Source organism: Pelobates fuscus, chromosome 2 (genome assembly GCF_036172605.1).
Source record: "Pelobates fuscus isolate aPelFus1 chromosome 2, aPelFus1.pri, whole genome shotgun sequence".
Classification (NCBI taxonomy): domain Eukaryota; kingdom Metazoa; phylum Chordata; class Amphibia; order Anura; family Pelobatidae; genus Pelobates; species Pelobates fuscus.
The window spans coordinates 394,250,567-394,273,216 of record NC_086318.1 but is presented as its reverse complement, the minus strand read 5'-3'; positions in this window follow the sequence as shown (position 1 = coordinate 394,273,216).

The following is a 22,650-nucleotide window of genomic DNA, read 5'->3' as shown; positions in this document are numbered from 1 at the left end:
TATGAACTAGCTTTGAGCTAAGTCTCTTTGATGACATTAAAGTGAAATAGACCGTTTATAATGGGAACAGGGTTGACTGGTCCCTGGCTTAGGATCAAGACCTCTCTCGACATTGTCATTTTCTCTCCATCCACCATAAGGTTCCCCAGCAGGTGCTTTTACCTTCCTAGCCTGGTTGGCTAGACAGTTTCTCTGCAGTGATCAGAGCACCTTCAAAGCAGCTCGAGTGGTACGGCTTCCCAAACGGCTTAGAGTGATGTAGCTATTTACAGCATAGCCACTAACATTATCTGAGTGTCACGATTGGTAGGGAGCCTAACACACAGACAGGACACAGAAGACAGAATTGCAATACCGGTCCTTAGAATGTCCGGGCTATGCAAAATAATAGTCAAAGCAAGCCAAGGTCAAAGGGAAATAGAAAGATGGAATACGAAGAGACAAGCCGAGGTCAGGGAGCAGAGAGAACAGAGTAAACGTAAGACAAGCCAAAGTTCGGTAACCCATTAATCAGACAGAGTATAACTAGCTATTGGGCTAAACCAAAGACCACAACAGGGCACTGAGGCAAGGGAGAGGTTAGCTTATATACACAGGGTGTGTTTGATTGGCTAACCTCCTATTATTGTTAACCACAATACGTGGGAGGTATTTGTTCCCTCCCTTGTGGTCTCTGAGGTCATCACTGTGTACTGGGTCACATGACCGGGTCTGGCACACATATAAGGATGCTGCTCTGGAGTGTGCAGCGTTCGAAACACTGTCAGTATGGAGAACGGCGGCAGGGACAGCTGAATGCTGCGGACAGGGACCAGAGGGCACCGCTCGCGGTGTCAGGGTAGGCATAGCCGCCGCGAGTGGTGTGGAGGCAGGGGACCTGACACTGAGATTGAATGTAGTATGTCAGAGAGCTGGCTTTAATGGGAGATACACAGGGTATATACCGTATATACTCGAGTATAAGTCGACCCTAATATAAGCCGAGGCCCCTAATTTTACCACAAAAAACTGGGAAAACTTATTGACTCGAATATAAGCCTAGGGTGGGAAATGCAGCAGCTACTGGTAAATTTCTAAATAAAATTAGATCCCAATAAAATTACATTAATTTAATATTTATTTACAGTGTGTGTATATAATGAATGCAGTGTGTGTGTTTGTGTAGTGTGTGTGTATATAATGAATGCAGTGTGTGTGTGTATATAATGCAGTGTGTGTTTGTGTGAATGCAGTGTGTGTGTGTGTGTGTAAACTGGATGAGGGGAGGGCATTTTTATTATTATTTTTTTTATTTTAATATTATTATTATTTTAATATTATTATCATATTTTATTATTATTATTTTATTAAATCTTATTTTGATATTATTATTATTTTAATATTATTATTATTATATTTTAATATTTGTATTATTTTTAATTGAATTGTTTTTTGTCCCCCCTTCCTGCTTGTTGCCTGGCCAGGGAGGGGGCTATGTGAATCCCTGGCGGTCCAGTGGCATTGGCTGTTCAGTGGGGGGGCTGGCAGCGAGCTGTTACTTACCTTTACAGCAGCTCCTGTCAGATCCCTTCACCTCCGTAAGCTCCCCTGTCAGCTCCTCCATGCAGCTCCCCTGTCAGCTCCGTTCTACTCACAGTGTAAGTCTCGCGGTCTGCGTGCCGCACGGAGCGTTGCCACGGTAACCCGTGGCAACGCTCTGACGGCCGCGGGTGTCACGAGACTTACACTGTGAGCAGAATGGAGCTGACAGGGGAGCTGCACGGAGGAGCTGACAGGGGAGCTGCACGGAGGTGAAGGTATCTGACAGGAGCTGCTGTATAGGTAAGTATACGGTCGCTGCCAGCCCCCAACAGGACCGCCGGGCTTGTCATGAGCCCGGCGGTCCTGGTCTGTATTATGGCAATGTAAGTTGCCATAATTCAGACATTGACTCGAGTATAAGCCGAGTGGGGGGTTTTCAGCACAAAAAATTTGCCGAAAAACTCAGCTTATACTCCAGTATATATGGTATTTATACACTGATCAGATCAGCCGAACCATTAAAACCACCTGCCTAATATTGTGTAGGTCCCTCTCGTTCTGTCAAAACAGCTCTGACACATCGAGACATGGACTTTACAAGACCTCTGGAAGTGTCTGGCACCAAAACATTAGCAGCAGATTTGCAGTCCTGCAATATACGAGAGAGAGTGCTTCCATGGATTGGATTTGCTCCAGCACATCCCACAGATACTCAATCAAATTGAGATCAGGGAAATTTGGAGGCCAGCAACACCTTAAACACTTTGTCATGTTCCTCAAACCATTCTTGGACAGTTTTTGCAGTTTGGCTGGGTGCATTATCTGCTGACAGAGGCCACTGCCTTCAGAAACACCGCCCCCGACTGCCTACCTGCCATCTTCTAATAGTGCATCTGGCTGCCCCAATCTCTTCCCCAGATAAACGACGCACACCCGTAACTACCTCTATATTTTGTATTCGGACTAGCTTTTTTCATAATGTATTATTCTTTCTCTTGAAACACACTTCTACTGGTTTCTCAGTATACTATTGTATATTATCTTTACTGCAATCTAATAATTCTGTCTGAGATATGTGTACTTTGTTTTATAATGCATTCCAGTGTAAAACGCCGTATTTTGTTACACAGGTATCATTGCTAAAGGGGACTGTCTTAATGGTTGCTGCAAGTACATTCCAACTTGAAATTCATGTCGCACTTTTTACTTGTTCCTTGAGGAGAACTGAAAAGAACCGCCCCCAAGGTGGATGTGTGCCTCAGAGTGGTATGCATACTACAGAAAGTAACCACAAGTGGTGGAGGTAGGATCCCAATTAAAGAATCAATATAAAAGAAAAGCTTCTTCCCGGATGAACATATTCCTGAAGAAGTCTGCTCCAGATGAAACGTGTTGGATTTCTATAGCTATTGCTGGTCTTGTGGAGATTCCAAGTTTGAAAGATCCTTCTGTATACTTTCTACCTGGACTACTGGGGTGGTGATATGCTTGATTTTACGAACATATAGCAAGTGCATTTGTTTATTAAAAACGTTGTGATAAAAAAAACAATATTGCACTATTCTGTTGCTTTATGTTTCCATATTTTATGCAGTTACACCCCAGACGGGGAGAAAGCCTTGAACAATTTCCCAATTTTGTTAGTGCATTTTACAACTCACACCTATGTTGTGTTTCATACACTATGTAGAGTTTGTTTTAATATTTTCAATGATTCCTTATTTTTTTTAAATACCCAGAAGGGTTCCCACCATGAATATTTGATCACACTATTATACAGGTTGCATCCATTAGTTTGTTGTTGTTGTTGATGGGGTTGTATATCATATAGACCCCCTTTTTACTTATATTTTTACTTTCACTATTTTGAGTGTTATTGCGAGGTAACACAAGAAGGTTATTTTTTATACTAATATAATCTTTTTCACAGTTTCTGTACAGTTTTTACAGTTTTTATTAGGTTTAGTGGCTTTGAGAAACATCATTGGGATTGGGAGTTTAGATTTAGGGTTAAACTTTTAGGAGAGTTAGGATTAGGGTATGCAGGATTTAGGATTAGTGTTAGATGAGTTTAGGTTTAGATGTGTCATAAGGTTGCAAGGTACTTGCTTTAAGGGTGGTATAGACTATAACTCTAGGAAACATCTGTCCACACCATCAAACCTTAAGTTCCTCTAACACACATCCTAATCCTTATTAACTCTTGCATTCGAGACCATATGCCTCTTAAATGGCTGCACAGAAAAGGTGTCAGTGAGACTGGAAATTTTACCCTTTTACAATAGCACTTTTACAAGGTTATTCACTACCTTTGACACTGTTGATCATCAACAGCTTCTTCTCATTCTCTGTAATCTTGGTCTACGAGATACTGCTCTCTCATGGTGCTCCTCCTACCTCTCCCAGCACTTTTTCAGTATTTATTTGTCTGGCTCTGCCTCTTCTCCCTAACTCCTCTCTGTTGGCATTCCCCAAGGTTCTGTCCTTGGTCCCCTATTGTTCTCCACCTACACTGCCTCCCTTGGTAAACTCATCAGCTCATTTGGCTTCCATTATCATTTATATGCAGATGACACACAAATCTACCAGTCCTCTCCTGACCTCTCTCCGCCCATCTTGACTCGTGTCTCTGACTGCCTCTCCGCGATTTCCAACTGGATGGCTGCTCACTTCCTTAAACTCAACCCATCCAAAACAGAACTTCTGGTCTTTCCTCCCTCAAGTGTTGCTACTCCCATGTCTGTCTCCCTCTAAGTCAACGGCACCACCATCACCTCTATCTCGCAGGCTCACTGCCTAGGTGTTCTCTTTGACTTTGACCTCTCCTTCATCCCTCATGTCCAGTAGATTGCCAAATCCTGCCACTTCCATCTCAAAAACATAGCTCGCATCCACCCCTATTTAACACCAGATGCAGCTAAGGTGCTGGTCTATGCCGTTGTTCTTTCTTGCCTTTACTACTGCAATCCCTTTCTCTGTGGTCTTACGTATTCCCAGATTGCACCGCTGCAATCTATAATGAATGCGGATGCAAGGCTCATTTTCCTGTCCGCCCACACCTCCCACGCCTCCCCCCTTTGTCAGTCCCTACATTGGCTTCCAGTTAGATATAGGGCTCAATTTAAAATTCTGGTGCGTGCTTACAAGTCCCTACATAACCCGATATCTGGTATGAATTAGTATGTTGTAAGGTGGAAACAAAGATCTGCCTCCACCATATCACCATTGGAGGCTGGGCTACAGACAACTGAAAGCTGAAAATCCCTATTTAATGGTAAGGTAACCATTAAGTAGTTGTGATCTGGGACACCCGGTGCCCATTAACTCCAGCCACCATAGCCCCTGAAACACATCGAAGTGTTTATGGTGCCTACAACACTCCTTTAAGAAGTTTCTGGGGAGCAATTGCCACCCTCTTCTTTTGCATTATTATGCTATTTATTCCTATCTCTGTAAGATTTCCATCTTCCAATCTATTATGTGTGTCTATCTATTGTGTCCTTCTACCTAACACACAGATTATCTGTCTTCCTCTTTTCTGACCAAACAGCTTTTACAAAACCTTTTTTTTTCATTCAATTACGTGTACTCACAAAAACGTATCTATTCAAGTTAACACTGCATTAAGCCTACTTATACATAATGCCACCAACTAAATGAATTTCGATTCTACTTGCCTTATAATGTGTGCTACATTCAGATACGTCTGTGTAGAATACAATGCTTTATATGTTTTGAGTGTACAGTGATCATCATAGTACTCCATTGGCAGTAAGCATAACTCTGGCAATGTCTTCAAATTGGTAATAAATGTGTATATATTACACCATACAATTTATTTACTTAGCTGACCTTATGTGATTCTTTAGTACTAGCTAAGCTTAGGATACTGAAAACTTCAAATAAAGCTACAAACCACTGGGGGCCTCCCTGATTACCAGCCGTGATTTCTCTTCCAGGAAATTGTAGTCTCCTCAAAGTACATTGTGATTAGGAGAAAAAAATAATTCCCTTTTCTGCAAACCAGACTATCATAATGTCCGCAAAGAGCGGTTAAAGCAGGGAATAATCAGAAGAAATCCAAATAAATGCAAAGTAATAATACATCTTAAGTTCCTTGTGATGAAATATCATTATTAATTTATTTTATTTCCATCTGCTACAGCACTACAGATCAAGAATCACATTTAGCATATTATCCTAAACCACTTGCAATTTGTTCTGTAAAAAAATAAATAAATAATAATAATTCAGCAAAACATTGTGCATTTACTAAAGATGAGTTTTTGTTTTAACCCATCCGAAAAAGCATTAATTGAGTCAGATTAAGGTGCGTTGTTCTTTATCTCCCCACTGGAACGTAAACAATGCTAAAATTAAAAATTTACATTGCATATTGTTTAACTGATATAAGCTTTATTTTGTCACTTGCATAATTCTGCAGAGTTGTGAAATTCTAATTTGTTTGTATATATCAAAGACAATGGTTTCAGATATTGGATTGAGATCATTGTATCAGGTAGTATGTATATTACAATGCATTCTTCCTGTTTGAGTCAAGGGTGAGATGGAGAAGAAAGATACATTTACTTGCGCTTCTTGTTTGGAGTTATTTCGCAAATACTGTAACACTGTTGGCTTATGTTACGGTATTGCCTTATACTTCCTGTTTCCTGTTTACCTCTGACCTGGATGTAGTTCTATAGCCTAACATGGTTCCTCACACTAAACGCTTGTAGTGTCTTCATTTCTATTACTAAAACATGTCTTCATCTTCAAGTTTCCAATTTGCAGTTCAGCTTCATCTTCAATTTCAGAGTGCATGGTCCTCCATAGCCTTTCTAGTGCACTCATGTCACATTCATGTCATGGCATGTCATGGCAATGAAATGTCTTAGGAATAGTGATGTCGCGAACATGAAATTTTCCGTTCGCGAACGGCGAACTCGAACTTCCCCAAATGTTCGCGAACGGGCGAACCCGGCGAACCGCCATAGACTTCAATAGGCAGGCGAATTTTAAAACCCACAGGGACTCTTCCTGGCCACAATAGTGATGGAAAAGTTTTTGAAGGGGACCAACACCTGGACTGTGGCATGCCGGAGGGGGATCCATGGCAAAACTCCCATGGAAAATTACATAGTTGATGCAGAGTCTGGTTTTAATCCATAAAGGGCATAAATCACCTAACATTCCTAAATTGTTTGGAATAACGTGCTTTAAAACATCAGGTATGATGTTGTATCGATCAGGTAGTGTAAGGGTTACGCCCACTTCAAAGTGACAGAACAATCTCCCCGTTTAACGCACCGCAAACAACCGCAAACAGTCCATTTGCACAACCGCAAACTTCCCATTTGCACAAGGTTGGATACCAAGCTAGCCATGTCCCGTTCCTTGTCCTCACTGATGTCATTGAAGGTCTCTTCCTCCACCCAGCAACGTACAACACCAAGGGTCCCCGAAAGGTGACAACAAGCCCCCTGTATTTTTTTTTTTAAATGTACACTACTGTTACACCAGATATGAGTTGCACTGGTGTGACACTGTGCCCTGGCAGGCCTTGAAACGCACACGTGTGAAGGAAACTGACTGCTATTATTTCACAGTCAAATTTCTAGCTTTTTTTTAATGTACACTACTGTTACACAACATATGAGTTGCACTGGTGTGACACTGTGCCCTGGCAGGCCCTGAAACGCACACGTGTGAAGGAAACTGACTGCTATTATATTACAGTCAAAAAAGTTTTGTTTTTTTTAAATGCAAGCTATTGTGACACCAGATATGAATGGTGGCACTGGGACCACCTTAAAAATATTGGATATCGCTAAAAATCATGATCACTATATACTAGACATGTGCAATTTGTTTCAGTCCGATTTAAAATTCGGCCGAATTTCAGATAATTCGGACATTCGGGTGCTTCCGAATGTCCGAATAGCTGAATTGCCGACGTGCCGAAGTGCCGAATTGCTGAAGTCCCGAAGTGCCGAAATTACCGAATTTCCGAAGTGTATTAGTGCCGAAGTGCCGAATTGCTGAAGTTCCGAAGTTGCCGAAATTCCGAAGTTCCGAAGCACAGTATTGCCTAAGTACGAATATACTTACCCAGTGAAAGAAGAAGAATGTTACACTGTATACAATTTCAAATAAAAAGTATACAAACATAGACAGGATTCAGCTGTAAGCATTTGCAACATTTACAACAATCAAGTAACACACATTCATATAAAATGTAAGTTACTAAGCCAGTCAGAGTAATGACAGGAATTAATAAGTAGATAACTCCCTAATTCCCACGGTATCTATGGGTTAGCTATCTACTAAAAGGCTGAAAGACCTAAATTGGTCTTTCAGCCAAATTTACTAATACTAAGTAAAAATTACTTAGTATTAGTAAATTATGCCCCTACTCGCTATACCGCGAGTAGGGGCATGTCTATTAAACAGTGAGCAGTCTGTGGCTGCTCACTGTTAAAAAAAAAAAGGTCACCCCTCCCTGAGCGGGTGGGGGCCCTAAAGAAAAAAAGGGGGGGAGGACCTATTGTCCTCCCCACCGGCCCCCACCACTGAGCGGCGGTTGGGGGCCCTAAAGTAAAAAAAGGGGGGGAGGATCTATTGTCCTCCCCATCGGCCCCCACCCCTGAGCGGTGGGTGGGGGCCCTAAATACAAATTGGGGGGGACCTAATGTCCTCCCCCCTAGCGACCACCCCTGAGCGGTGGGTGAGGGCCCTAAATACAAATTGGGGGGGACCTAATGTCCTCCCCCCTGGCCCCCACCCCTGAGCGGTGGGTGGGGGCCCTAAACATAAATTGGGGGGGTGCCTAATGTCCTCCCCCCTGGTCCCCACCCCTGAGCGGTGGGAGGGGGCCCTAAACAAAAGTAAGGGGGGGAGGACCTAATGTCCTCCCCCCTGGCCCTCACCCCTGAGCGGTGGGTGGGGGCCCTAAACACAAATTGGGGGGGACCTAATGTCCTCACCCCTGGCCCCCACCCCTAAACGTTGGGTGGGGGCCCTAAATACAAATTGGGGGGGACCTAATGTCCTCCCCCCGGGCCCCCACTCCTGAGCGGTGGGTGGGGGACCTAAACACAAATTGGGGGGGGACCTAATGTCCTCCAACCTGGCCCCCACCCCTGAGCGGTGGGTGGGGACCTAAACACAAATTGGGGGGGACCTAATGTCCTCCACCCCTGGCCCCCACCCCTGAGCGGTGAGTGGGGACCCTAAATAGTGATGTACCGAACTGTTCGCTGGCGAATAGTTCCTGGCGAACATAGCGTGTTCGCGTTCGCCACGGCGGGCGAACACATGCGCGGTTCGATCCGCCCCCTATTCGTCATCATTGACTAAACTTGGACCCTGTAACTCACAGTCAGCAGACACATTCCAGCCAATAGGCAGCAGACCCTCCCTTCCAGACCCTCCCACCTCCTGTACAGCATCCATTTTAGATTCATTCTGAAGCTGCATTCTTAGATAGAGGAGGGAAAGTGTAGCTGCTGCTCATTTGATAGGGAAATGTATAGCTAGGCTAGTGTATTCAGTGTCCACTACAGACCTGAAGGACTCATCTGATCTCTGCTGTAAGGACAGCACCCCAAAAAGTCCTTTTTAGGGCTAGAACATCAGTCTGCTTTTTTTTTGTGTAATCTAATTGCAGTTGCCTGCCTGCCTGCCAGCTTCTGTGTCAGGCTCACAGTGGATACTGTGCCCACTTGCCCAGTGCCACCACTCATATCTGGTGTCACAATAGCTTGCATTTAAAAACAAAAACAATTTTTTCACTGTAATAGATTGAATAGCAGTTAGTTGTCTGCAAGCGTCTGCGTGTCAGACTCACAGTGGATACTGTGCCCACTTGCCCAGTGCCACCACTCATATCTGGTGTCACAATAGCTCGCATTTAAAAACAAAAGATTTTTTTTCACTGTAATAGATTAATTAGCAGTTAGTTGTCTGCAAGCGTGTGTGTGTCAGGCCAACAGCGTGTACTCTGCCAGTGCACCGTGCCACTCATATCTGGTGGCAAAATAGCGTGCATTTAAAAACCCCAACACTTTTTTTTCACTGTAATAGATTGAATAGCAGTTAGTTGTCTGCAAGCGTCTGTGTGTCAGGCTCACAGTGGATACTGTGCCCACTTGCCCAGTGCCACCATTCATACCTGGTGTCACAATAGCTTGCATTTAAAAAGAAAAATGTTTTTTCACTGTAATAGATTAATTAGCAGTTAGTTGTCTGCAAGCGTCTGTGTGTCAGGGCAACAGCGTGTACTCTGCCAGTGCACTGTGCCACTCATATCTGGTGGCACAATAGCGTGCATTTAAAAAACCCCAAACTTTTTTTCACTGTAATAGATTGAATAGCAGTTAGTTGTCTGCAAGCGTCTGCGTGTCAGGCTCACAGTGGATACTGTGCCCACTTGCCCAGTGCCACCACTCATATCTGGTGGCACAATAGCGTGCATTTAAAAACCCCAAAACTTTTTTTCACTGTAATAGATTGAATAGCAGTTAGTTGTCTGCAAGCGTCTGCGTGTCAGGCTCAAAGTGGATACTGTGCCCACTTGCCCAGTGCCACCACTCATATCTGGTGTCACCATAGCTTGCATTTAAAAACAAAAAAAACATTTTCACTGTAATAGATTAATTAGCAGTTAGTTGTCTGCAAGCGTGTGTGTGTGTCAGGCCAACAGCGTGTACTCTGCCAGTGCACCGTGCCACTCATATCTGGTGGCAAAATAGCGTGCATTTAAAAACCCCAACACTTTTTTTTCACTGTAATAGATTGAATAGCAGTTAGTTGTCTGCAAGCGTCTGTGTGTCAGGCTCACAGTGGATACTGTGCCCACTTGCCCAGTGCCACCACTCATATCTGGCGTCACAATAGCTTGCATTTAAAAAGAAAAATGTTTTTTCACTGTAATAGATTAATTAGCAGTTAGTTGTCTGTAAGCATCTGTGTGTCAGGCCGACAGCGTGTACTCTGCCAGTGCACCATGCCACTCATATCTGGTGGCACAATAGCGTGCATTTAAAAACCCAAAAACTTTTTTTTCACTGTAATAGATTGAATAGCAGTTAGTTGTCTTCAAGCGGGTGTGTCAGGCCTACAGCGTGTACTCTGCCAACCTCTGCCAGTTCACATTGCCACTCATATCTGGTGTCACAATAGCGTGCATTTAAAAACAAAAAAACTTTTTTCACTGTTATAGATTGAATAGCAGTTAGTTGTCTTCAAGCGGGTGTGTCAGGCCTACAGCGTGTACTCTGCCAACCTCTGCAAGTGCACATTGCCACTAATATCTGGTGTCACAATAGCGTGCATTTAAAACCCAAAAACTTTTTTCACCGTTATAGATTGAATAGCACGCATAGTACCACTAATCCAAAAAAAAAAAATGACAGGCAGAGGTAGGCCACCCCGCAGGGGCCATCGTGGTCGTGGTGCTGTGATTCCCTTTTGCCCTAGAATAATCCCCAGTTTTCAGATGCCACGTACCCTGAACTTGAAAAGTTCTGAGGACATAGTCGACTAGCTAACACAGGACACCCAATCTTCTACAGCTTCCGCTCGGAACGTTGACGGACCATCCTCCTCCAGCTTAGCTTCGGGCACCTCTCAAGATACCACTCACCCGCCTGCCGCCACCACCAACACTAGCACCACAGCCGCTTCACTTGGTATGTCAGAGGAGTTATATACACATCCGTTTGAAGAAATGAGTGATGCGCAACCATTATTGCCAGAGGAGGTAGATAACAGGGATATGTCTCAGGCAGGCAGCATTACACAAATGGACGTACGGTGTGATGATGATGATGTTGTACCCGCTGCTGCTTCCTTTGCTGAGTTGTCAGATACAAGTGAAGCGGTTGATGATGACGATGCGTCCATGGATGTCACGTGGGTGCCCGCTAGAAGAGAAGAAGAACAGGGCGAAAGTTCAGATGGGGAGACAGAAAGGAGGAGGAGGAGACGAGTTGGAAGCAGGGGGAGGTCGTCGCAAGGAGCTAGTGGCACAGTCAGACAGCATGCATCGGCACCCGGGGTCAGCCCGACAGCACGCCAATCAACGCATGCTGTGTCCACCACCATAATGCCGTCATTGCAGAGCTCAGCAGTGTGGCATTTTTTGTGTGTGCCTGCCTCTGACAACAGCGATGCCATTTGCAACCTGTGCCAAAAGATACTGAGTCATGGGAAGTCCAACACCCACCTAGGTACAACTGCTTTGCGTAGGCACATGATCGCACATCACAAACGCCTATGGGATCAACACATGAGTACAAGCAGCACACAAACTCAAAGCCGCCATCCTCCTCCTGGTCCAGCATCTTCAGCCACGTCAACCACTGCTGTCCTCCTTGCCCCCTCGCAACCATCTGCCACTCCGTCTCTCGCCTTGAGCAGTTCCCGCTCATCTGCCCACAGTCAGGTGCCTGTCAAGGACATGTTTGAGCGTAAGAAGCCAATGTCAGAAAGTCACCCCCTTGCCCAGCGTCTAACAGCTGGCTTGTCTGAACTATTAGCCCGCCAGCTTTTACCATACAAGCCGGTGGAGTCTGAGGCGTTCAAAAAATTTGTGGCTATTGGGATACCACAGTGGAAGGTACCCGGACGAAATTTCTTTGCACAAAAGGCAATCCCCAACCTGTACTCGATTGTGCAAAAGGAAGTAATGGCAAGTCTGGCACACAGTGTTGGGGCAAGGGTCTATATGACCACTGATACCTGGTCTGCAAAGCATGGTCAGGGCAGGTATATCACCTACACTGCGCATTGGGTAAACCTGCTGACGGCTGCCAAGCATGGAATGACTCCGCAGCAACTGGATGGCACATGTGTGTAATCTGATCGTACAACGCTTTGTGCATAAGTACACAGGCTTACAGGACATCCTGAAGCAGGCCAGGAAGGTGTGTGGCCATTTCAGGCATTCCTACATGGCCATGGCGCACTTTGCAGATATCCAGCGGCGAAACAACATGCCAGTGAGGCGCTTGATTTGCGACAGCCCGACATGTTGGAATTCAACACTCCTAATGTTTGACCGCCTGCTCCAACAAGAAAAAGCCTTTAATGAATATTTGTATGACCGGGGTGCTAGGACAGCCTCTGGGGAGCTGAGAATTTTTTTGCCAAGTTACTGGACGCTCATGCGCAATGCCTGTAGGCTCATGCGTCCTTTTGAGGAGGTGACAAACCTAGTCAGTCGCACCGAAGGCACCATCAGCGACATCATACCATTTGTTTTCTTCCTGGAGCATGCCCTGCGAAGAGTGCTGGATCAGGCCGTAGATGAGCGTGAAGAGTAAGAGTTGTGGTCACCATCACCACCAGAAACAGCCTTATCAGCATCGCTTGCTGGACTTGCGGCAACGCTGGAAGAGGATTGTGAGGAAGAGGAGTCAGAGGAGGAATGTGGCTTTGAGAAGGAGGAGGAAGACCAACCACAACAGGCATCCCAGGGTGCTCGTTGTCACCTATCTGGTACCCGTGGTGTTGTACGTGGCTGGGGGGAAGAACATACCTTCATTGAGATCACTGAGGAGAAGGAACGGGAAATGAGTAGCTCGGCATCCAACCTTGTGCAAATGGGGTCTTTCATGCTGTCATGCCTGTTGAGGGACCCTCATATAAAAAGGCTGAAGGAGAACGACCTGTACTGGGTGTCCACGCTACTAGATCCCCGGTATAAGCAGAAAGTGGCTGAAACGTTACCAAATTACAACAAGTCGGAAAGGATGCAGCATTTGCAAAATAAATTAAAAAGTATGCTTTACACAGAGTATATGGGTGATGTCACAGCACAACGGGAATCTAACAGGGGAAGAGGTGAAAGTAATCCTCCTCCTTCCTCGACCACGCCGGCAAGGACAGGACGTTTTAAAGACGTGTTGTTGATGGAGGACATGCAGAGCTTTTTAAGTCCTACGTCCAGCCCTTCGGGATCCACCCTCAGAGAACAACTCGACCGACAGGTAGCAGACTACCTCGCCTTAACTGCAGATATCGACACTCTGAGGAGCGATGAACCCCTTGACTACTGGGTGTGCATGCTTGACCTGTGGCCTGAGCTATCCCAATTTGCGATAGAACTTCTGGCCTGCCCCGCTTCAAGTGTCCTGTCAGAAAGGACCTTCAGTGCAGCAGGAGGTATTGTCACTGAGAAGAGAAGTCGCCTAGGTCAAAAAAGTCTAGATTACCTCACCTTTATTAAGATGAATGAGGGATGGATCCCGAAGGGACTGCCAGTGGGCGATACATTCGACTAAAAAAGGCCTGATGAGATGAGCTGCCTTGGGCTAAAAATGGTGACCCTATGTAGGAGGAACAGTCCCTATTCTGCTCTGTGTCAGTGTGTATCAGGGTCCCTGAGGACAGGTGTCAACCCATATCTGCCAAGTGACCCTATGTAGGGGGAACAGTCCCTATTCTGCTCTGTGTCAGTGTGTATCAGGGTCTCTGAGGACAGGTGTCAATCCATATCTGCCAAGTGACCCTATGTAGGGGGAACAGTCCCTATTCTGCTCTGTGTCAGTGTGTATCAGGGTCTCTGAGGACAGGTGTCAATCCATATCTGCCAAGTGACCCTATGTAGGGGGAACAGTCCCTATTCTGCTCTGTGTCAGTGTGTATCAGGGATCATTAGGATAGGTGTCAATCCATATGTGCCAAGTGACCCTATGTAGGAGGAACAGTCCCTATTCTGCTCTGTGTCAGTGTGTATCAGGGTCCCTGAGGACAGGTGTCAATCCATATCTGCCAAGTGACCCTATGTAGGGGGAGCAGTCCCTATTCTGCTCTGTGTCAGTGTGTATCAGGGTCCCTGAGGACAGGTGTCAATCAATATCTGCCAAGTGACCCTATGTAGGGGGAACAGTCCCTATTCTGCTCTGTGTCAGTGTGTATCAGGGTCCCTGAGGACAGGTGTCAATCCATATCTGCCAAGTGACCCTATGTAGGGGGAACAGTCCCTATTCTGCTCTGTGTCAGTGTGTATCAGGGTCTCTGAGGACAGGTGTCAATCCATATCTGCCAAGTGACCCTATGTAGGGGGAACAGTCCCTATTCTGCTCTGTGTCAGTGTGTATCAGGGTCTCTGAGGACAGGTGTGAATCCATATCTGCCAAGTGACCCTATGTAGGGGGAACAGTCCCTATTCTGCTCTGTGTCAGTGTGTATCAGGGATCATTAGGATAGGTGTCAATCCATATCTGCCAAGTGACCCTATGTAGGAGGAACAGTCCCTATTCTGCTCTGTGTCAGTGTGTATCAGGGTCCCTGAGGACAGGTGTCAACCCATATCTGCCAAGTGACCCTATGTAGGGGGAACAGTCCCTATTCTGCTCTGTGTCAGTGTGTATCAGGGTCTCTGAGGACAGGTGTCAATCCATATCTGCCAAGTGACCCTATGTAGGGGGAACAGTCCCTATTCTGCTCTATGTCAGTGTCACGGCAAGGGTGCATAATTTAGTATTACATTATGAAATATAATCCTTTAATGCCATTTGTGTAGTAAATGGCACAAAAGGATGCTATTGCTGAGGTCAACAGGGGCTACATCTTTTGAAGCTGGGACCCCCACAGAGGTTGGATGACAGAAGGGGAAGTGTGGATGGCATGGCAAGGTTCAAAGGATTTTACTAATATGGATGTGAAGTAATCAAGGCTCTGCAAGGTGTGAGGTTCTACACTTGGGAAAAGTCTGAATGTCTCTTCATCCATTTGGCCTGTACCATTAAGTGCTGAGTAAAACTCTTTGAAATGTAAATACCATTTTAGCTTTGCTCCAGTATCATACCCAAAGGAAGGACAAAAACATTCATATTTACCCCACAGAATAATAATAAAGCCTAATTTTTATTATATTTGGAATGGGACAAGCCCAGTCTTTTAATTAAGCCTAAACATGAGTTGCACAACTTAAACCGTGTGGCAGGAATTGTGATGTCTGTCCTATTGGATCGCAGGTGGGGCGTGCAACATGTCTATGGAATGGGAAAACAATAACAAATTCATAGAGGCAATTATTATTTCTGTGGCAGGTACAGTAGAGGAGATAAAACCAAAAGGTTTATATGTGGCTTGCTGTTTCTGGAACAAAGGAGGTGGTCACTTGGAATCACTATAGGTACGCCCCTGGGTGGGGTGTGATAATTCCACAGGGTATATCTCCTGTGAACCTGAAGGGTGGTTTGTACTTGCTTGGGGCCAAGATCTAATTTTGAGTGAGTCACCATCATCCTTCCTTGCCAGAGACCCCCTGGACAGAAGTTGTACTTTGAAAAACCTAAGTGAGTAATTAGGACTTCTGTATTTTATCCTTTTTGTTTTTATCTGTTGTTGGTGTAAATAATTTGTTTACCATATATTTTTATATGCACTGTGACCATTTTTGCTCATAATAAACATTCATTTATTAAGTTCTGCCTTTGTCTGGTTAAGAATCACGTTACCTGAAGAGACTAGTTGGTATTTTTGTAATTACATAGATACTGTGCTAAGTAATATTTGGTGGGTTTTATTGTTGATTTACCTGGGGGACCAAGGCACCCCATTTATAAATTGTCTTGGGGGTGGCAGCGTTAAGATAGTAATAGTTATATTATTATGTTTAAGTGTGGGTGGTGTTCAAAGGGGGATTTTGTCATTATTTCCGGTCTAGTGCAGACAAATAGTGTACTTTAACCCTTTCACCACCACAACTACGTCACGCACACTCTTGGAGTAGGGTGCGTTCGTGACAAATTGGTGGCATAGCGGTGGGATAACTAAAAGATTTTTCATCTTTTTATACCAGATTTTAGTGTTGCTGGATTTGTTGGTTAATCCAGGCACTAAAAGAAATTGTGTCTCAATTTCCAAAGGCTGAACTCAGTGCATATATAATATATTTACACCTCAACAGTCCCCCCCCCCCTTCTCTGTTTTTTCTTTGCTATCTTTTATTTACCAAATGGAGTACCAGGCGCAGTCCAAGGCAGTGTTAGACCAGCTTTGCCGGGAGAGATCTATCCCCTGTCGGGGAAAAACAAAAGAGGAACTATTACAAGCACTGGTGGACTATGATATGCAACAAGCGGTGCAAAATGATGCCTCAAACACTGCAGAGGAGATACCTGCAGCTTTTGTCAATGATGTACCGAGATCTGGAGATCCTTTGGATTTGTACTTGCAAACTGTGTTGAAATATGTGGACTCAGCAGATACAAACCAAAAACTGCAGCTTATCCTTAAATATCAGGAGGGTGAGAGAGAGCGCCAAGCTGAGAGAGAGCGCCAAGCTGAGAGGGAGAGAGAGGCTGCAGAGCGACAAGCTGCCAGAGAGCATGAGCTAAAAATGGCTGAGTTAGAGAGGTTGACTGCCTCCCCTATAAGTATTAATTCCAGAGACTCTTCTGCACCCAAACCACGTGCAGAGAATTTTCCAACTTTGGACAAAGATGGTGATTTGGATGTTTTCCTGCGCAGTTTTGAAAAAGTTTGCAGGCAGTTCCAGCTACCAAAGGACCAGTGGGCAAAATACCTCACCCCTGGTCTCAGAGGTCCTGCCCTGGAAGCATTTGCTGCGCTTCCAGCAGAATTTGACCAGGACTATGATTCGATTAAGACTGCCTTGCAGGAACGGTACAACCTCACTCCTGAGGTGTACCGAAAGAAATTCAGGACTTTGCAAAAGCATCCTACAGAAAGTTATGCAGCAGTTGTGGGGCACCTGGCGACAGCATTCCGACAGTGGACTACAGGGCTGGAAATTACCACTTTAGAAGGTTTGCAAGATCTGCTAATAAAAGAACAGTTTTTGCAGCTCTGCCCAGCCGATGTACAGGAATGGCTGCTGGACCGGAACCCCAAAACAGCATTGGAAGCGGGTAAGCTGGCGAATGTCCACACTGCCAATCGAGCAACAGTGGACCGGAGCAGAGGTTTTGCCAAGGGAACATCCAGCTGGAGGACCACACCACCACGACTCCCCATCACCAGGCCTAGCGGGCCATCTTTTGTTTCAACTCCTACCTCAGGGAGAGGGGGAGCTAGTGCCATATCTGTGCAAGGAGATAGTCGCAGATGTTTTATTTGCAACCAAGTGGGGCACATTAGTGTTGCTTGCCCTGGGAAACGGCAGCCAGCATTATCAGCTGGGGAGGGACGCTCCTCGGAACCAACGTCCTCTGTGTTGTTTGTAACCAGATCAGAGGGCAGCAACAATGTGAATCTGCAACCTGTGACAGTTGGAGGAGATGTAACTGTGGGACTCAGAGACACTGGGGCAGATGTGACTCTTGTCCGTCCAGAGCTAGTGCGCTCTGAGGACTTAATTCCTGGCAAGACTCTAGCAGTTAAAGGAATTGGGGGGATAAGGCTTGTAGTGCCAATGGCACGAGTTTATTTGGATTGGGGAGCGGGGAAGGGTTTCAGAAATGTGGGGGTAGATGAGAATATCCCTGCAAATGTATTACTTGGTACTGACTTAGGTAGATTGTTATCCCAGTATGTGCCTGAAGGTAATGTGTGTTTTAAACCCAAGCCTCATAGGGGCCCTACTGTGCAGAGGGCAATATGTAAAAGTGTACGTAGACTACCTTGCTGGGAGGGAGGGCAGAATGAGCATGTGTGCCAGGCTGTGCCAGAACCAGAGGTGTCTGTGGTAACAGGTGAAAGTTTGCCAGGGCAACTTTACTGGGAGGGAGGGCAGAATGTGTGTCAATCTGTGCCAGAACCAGGGCTGTCCGTGGAAACATGTGAAAATGTATGCAGACAATTGTGCTGGGAGGGAGGGCAGAATGAGCATGTGTGCCAGGCTGTGCCAGAACCAGAGGTGTCTGTGGTACCAGGGGAAAGTTTGCCAGGGCAACTTCTCTGGGAGGGAGGGCAGAAGGTGTGTCAATCTGTGCCAGAACCAGGGGTGTCCGTGGAAACTTGTGAAAATGTATGCAGACAATTGTGCTGGGAGGGAGGGCAGAATGAGGATAGGTCATCATTAGGATAGGTGTCAATCCATATGTGCCAAGTGACCCTATGTAGGAGGAACAGTCCCTATTCTGCTGTGTCAGTGTGTATCAGGGTCCCTGAGGACAGGTGTCAATCCATATCTGCCAAGTGACCCTATGTAGGGGGAGCAGTCCCTATTCTGCTCTGTGTCAGTGTGTATCAGGGTCCCTGAGGACAGGTGTCAATCAATATCTGCCAAGTGACCTTATGTAGGGGGAACAGTCCCTATTCTGCTCTGTGTCAGTGTGTACCAGGGTCCCTGAGGACAGGTGTCAATCCATATCTGCCAAGTGACCCTATGTAGGGGGAACAGTCCCTATTCTGCTCTGTGTCAGTGTGTATCAGGGTCTCTGAGGACAGGTGTCAATCCATATCTGCCAAGTGACCCTATGTAGGGGGAACAGTCCCTATTCTGCTCTGTGTCAGTGTGTATCAGGGTCTCTGAGGACAGGTGTCAATCCATATCTGCCAAGTGACCCTATGTAGGGGGAACAGTCCCTATTCTGCTCTGTGTCAGTGTGTATCAGGGATCATTAGGATAGGTGTCAATCCATATCTGCCAAGTGACCCTATGTAGGAGGAACAGTCCCTATTCTGCTCTGTGTCAGTGTGTATCAGGGTCCCTGAGGACAGGTGTCAACCCATATCTGCCAAGTGACCCTATGTAGGGGGAACAGTCCCTATTCTGCTCTGTGTCAGTGTGTATCAGGGTCTCTGAGGACAGGTGTCAATCCATATCTGCCAAGTGACCCTATGTAGGGGGAACAGTCCCTATTCTGCTCTGTGTCAGTGTGTATCAGGGTCTCTGAGGACAGGTGTCAATCCATATCTGCCAAGTGACCCTATGTAGGGGGAACAGTCCCTATTCTGCTCTGTGTCAGTGTGTATCAGGGTCTCTGAGGACAGGTGTCAATCCATATCTGCCAAGTGACCCTATGTAGGGGGAATAGTCCCTATTCTGCTCTGTGTCAGTGTGTATCAGGGTCTCTGAGGACAGGTGTCAATCCATATCTGCCAAGTGACCCTATGTAGGGGGAACAGTCCCTATTCTGCTCTGTGTCAGTGTGTATCAGGGATCATTAGGATAGGTGTCAATCCATATGTGCCAAGTGACCCTATGTAGGAGGAACAGTCCCTATTCTGCTCTGTGTCAGTGTGTATCAGGGTCCCTGAGGACAGGTGTCAATCCATATCTGCCAAGTGACTCTATGTAGGGGGAGCAGTCCCTATTCTGCTCTGTGTCAGTGTGTATCAGGGTCCCTGAGGACAGGTGTCAATCAATATCTGCCAAGTGACCCTATGTAGGGGGAACAGTCCCTATTCTGCTCTGTGTCAGTGTGTATCAGGGTCCCTGAGGACAGGTGTCAATCCATATCTGCCAAGTGACCCTATGTAGGGGGAACAGTCCCTATTCTGCTCTGTGTCAGTGTGTATCAGGGTCTCTGAGGACAGGTGTCAATGCATATGTCAAGGTGTCAATATGTCATATGTCAGGTGTCAATCCATATCCATTGTGATTTAGGAATGTTAGGTGATTTATGCCCTTTATGGATTAAAACCAGACTCTGCATCAACTGTGTAATTTTCCATGGGAGTTTTGCCATGGATGCCCCTCCGGCATGCCACAGTCCAGGTGTTAGTCCCCTTGAAAAAACGTTTCCATGACTATTGTGGCCAGAAAGAGTCCCTGTGGGTTTTAAAATTCGCCTGCCCATTGAAGTCTTTGGCGGTTCGCCCGGTTCGCCGGTTTGCGAATGTTTGCGGAAGTTCGCATTCGCCGTTCGCGAACCGAAAATGTTATGTTTGCGACATCACTAGCCCTAAACACAGATTGGGGGGACCTAATGTCCTCCCCCCTGGCCCCCACCCCTGAGTGGTGGGTGGGGGCCCTAAACAAAAATAAGGGGGGGAACCTAATGTCCTCCCCCTGGCCCCCACCCCTGAGCGGTGGGTGGGGGCCCTGAACAAAAATAATGGGGGGACCTAATACATATTTAACCCCCCTCCCCCAGGTGACTAGGGGTCCCCAAACCCCTAGTCAATCCCTCCCCCCAAAAAATAAACTCCTACCTACCCACCTCACCCTAAAAATGATGAGGGGGGACCATTTAACTAAGTACCTTTAAAAATAAAAATACACTTACCATTCGATGTTTTCTTTCTTCTAAAATCTTATTTTTTCAGCCCCAAAAAAGGGCAAATAAAAATCCATAATAACCGCCGCAATAAAAAAAAAAAAACGAGCTCAAAAAAAAAAAATCCATTTTCACCCGGCGAGGGCTCCGCGCAGACTGAGCTCTGCAGGGCGGAGCAAGGCGTATAACGCCTTGCCCCACCCTGCAATTAGGCTCAGAGCACTCTGAGTGGTGGGTTTAAGCCATCCAATCAGAATGCTCTGACAGGTAAATGAAGAGACTGACAGGTAAGTCTCTACATTTACCTGTCACAGCACTCTGATTGGTTGGTTTGAAATCCAAAAATCAGAGTGCTCTGTGTCATTTTACACAGCGTGGGAAAGTTCTGTGGAATTTTCCCACGCTGTGTAATTTGACTCATAACACTCTGATTGGTGGATTAAGTAACCAATCAGAGAGTTATGAGTCAAATTACACAGCCCCCCCATTTGTATTTAGGGCCCCCACCCGCCGCTCAGGGGTGGGGGCCAGGGGGGAGGACATTAGGTCCCCCCATTGTATTTAGGGCCCCCACCCGCCGCTCAGGGGTGGGGGCCAGGGGGGAGGACAATAGGTCCCCCCCTTATTTTTGTTTAGTGCCCCCACCCACCGCTCAGGGGTGGGGGCCAGGGGGAGCACAATAGACCCCCCTTATTCTTGTTTAGGCCCCCACCCACCACTCAGGGGTGGGGGCCAGGGAGGAGGACATTAGGTGTGTCCCCCCCCTTATTCTTGTTAAGGGCCCCCACCCACCACTTAGGGGTGGGGGCCAGGGGAAGGACATTAGGTCCTCCCCCCAATTTTTATTTAGGGCCCCCATCGCTGCTCAGGGGTGGGGGCCGGGGGGAGGACAATAGGTCCTCTCCCCTTGTTTTACTTTAGGGCCCCCACCCGCTCAGGGAGGGGGGACCCATTTTTATTTTTTTTAACAGTGAGCAGCCACAGGCTGTATTGCGAGTAGGGGCACAAATTACTAATACTAAGTAATTTTTACTTAGTATTAGTAAATTTGGCTGAAAGACCAATTTAGGTCTTTCAGCCTTTTGGTAGATAACTCCCTAATACCGTGGGAATTAGGGAGTTATCTACCAAGCGGCTGCAACAAAAATCCCGAAAAATCCGGAAATGCGGGAGGGATAATGTATAATAAACACAGGTTACTGGCTATGGGAGGATAATGTATAATAAACACAGGTTACTGGCTATGGGGGGGATAATGTATAATAAGCACATGTTACTGGCTATGGGAGGATAATGTATAATAAACACAGGTTACTGGCTATGGGGGGATAATGTATAATAAACACAGGTTACTGGCTATGGAGTGATAATTTATAATAAACACAGATTACTGGCTATGGGAGGATAATGTATAATAAACACAGGTTACTGACTATGGGGGGATAATGTATAATAAACACAGGTTACTGGCTATGGGGAGGATAATGTATAATAAACACAGGTTATGTGTCTGCTGACTGTGAGGTACAGGGTCAAAGTTTACTCAATGATGACGAATAGTGGGCGGACCGAATATCGCATATGTTCGCCATCCGTGGCGAACGCGAACATGCTATGTTCGCCAGGAACTATTCGTCAGCGAACCATTCGGGACATCACTAGATAGGAATCTACTGTGCCTTGTGCAAATCAATGCCAGTTCTCATCATTCTTTGTAAGTGTAGGCCCAAATGACTAAGAACAATGTGGCAGGTGGAAAGACTCTGCCTTTTGCCACATATTGTAAAAAAAAATAAAAATATCCAGATTGGCCTGACATCTGTGAAGAGAGAACCATAATTGTAATAATGACAGGAGGCAAATATGTTGCTAACATTTCTTAATGCACCTCTAATAGCATGGACAACATTAACAACATGACAACAATATTAACCAATCAAAATAAAGGACATGTAATATCTCACATCACAACAGGAAACACTCATTC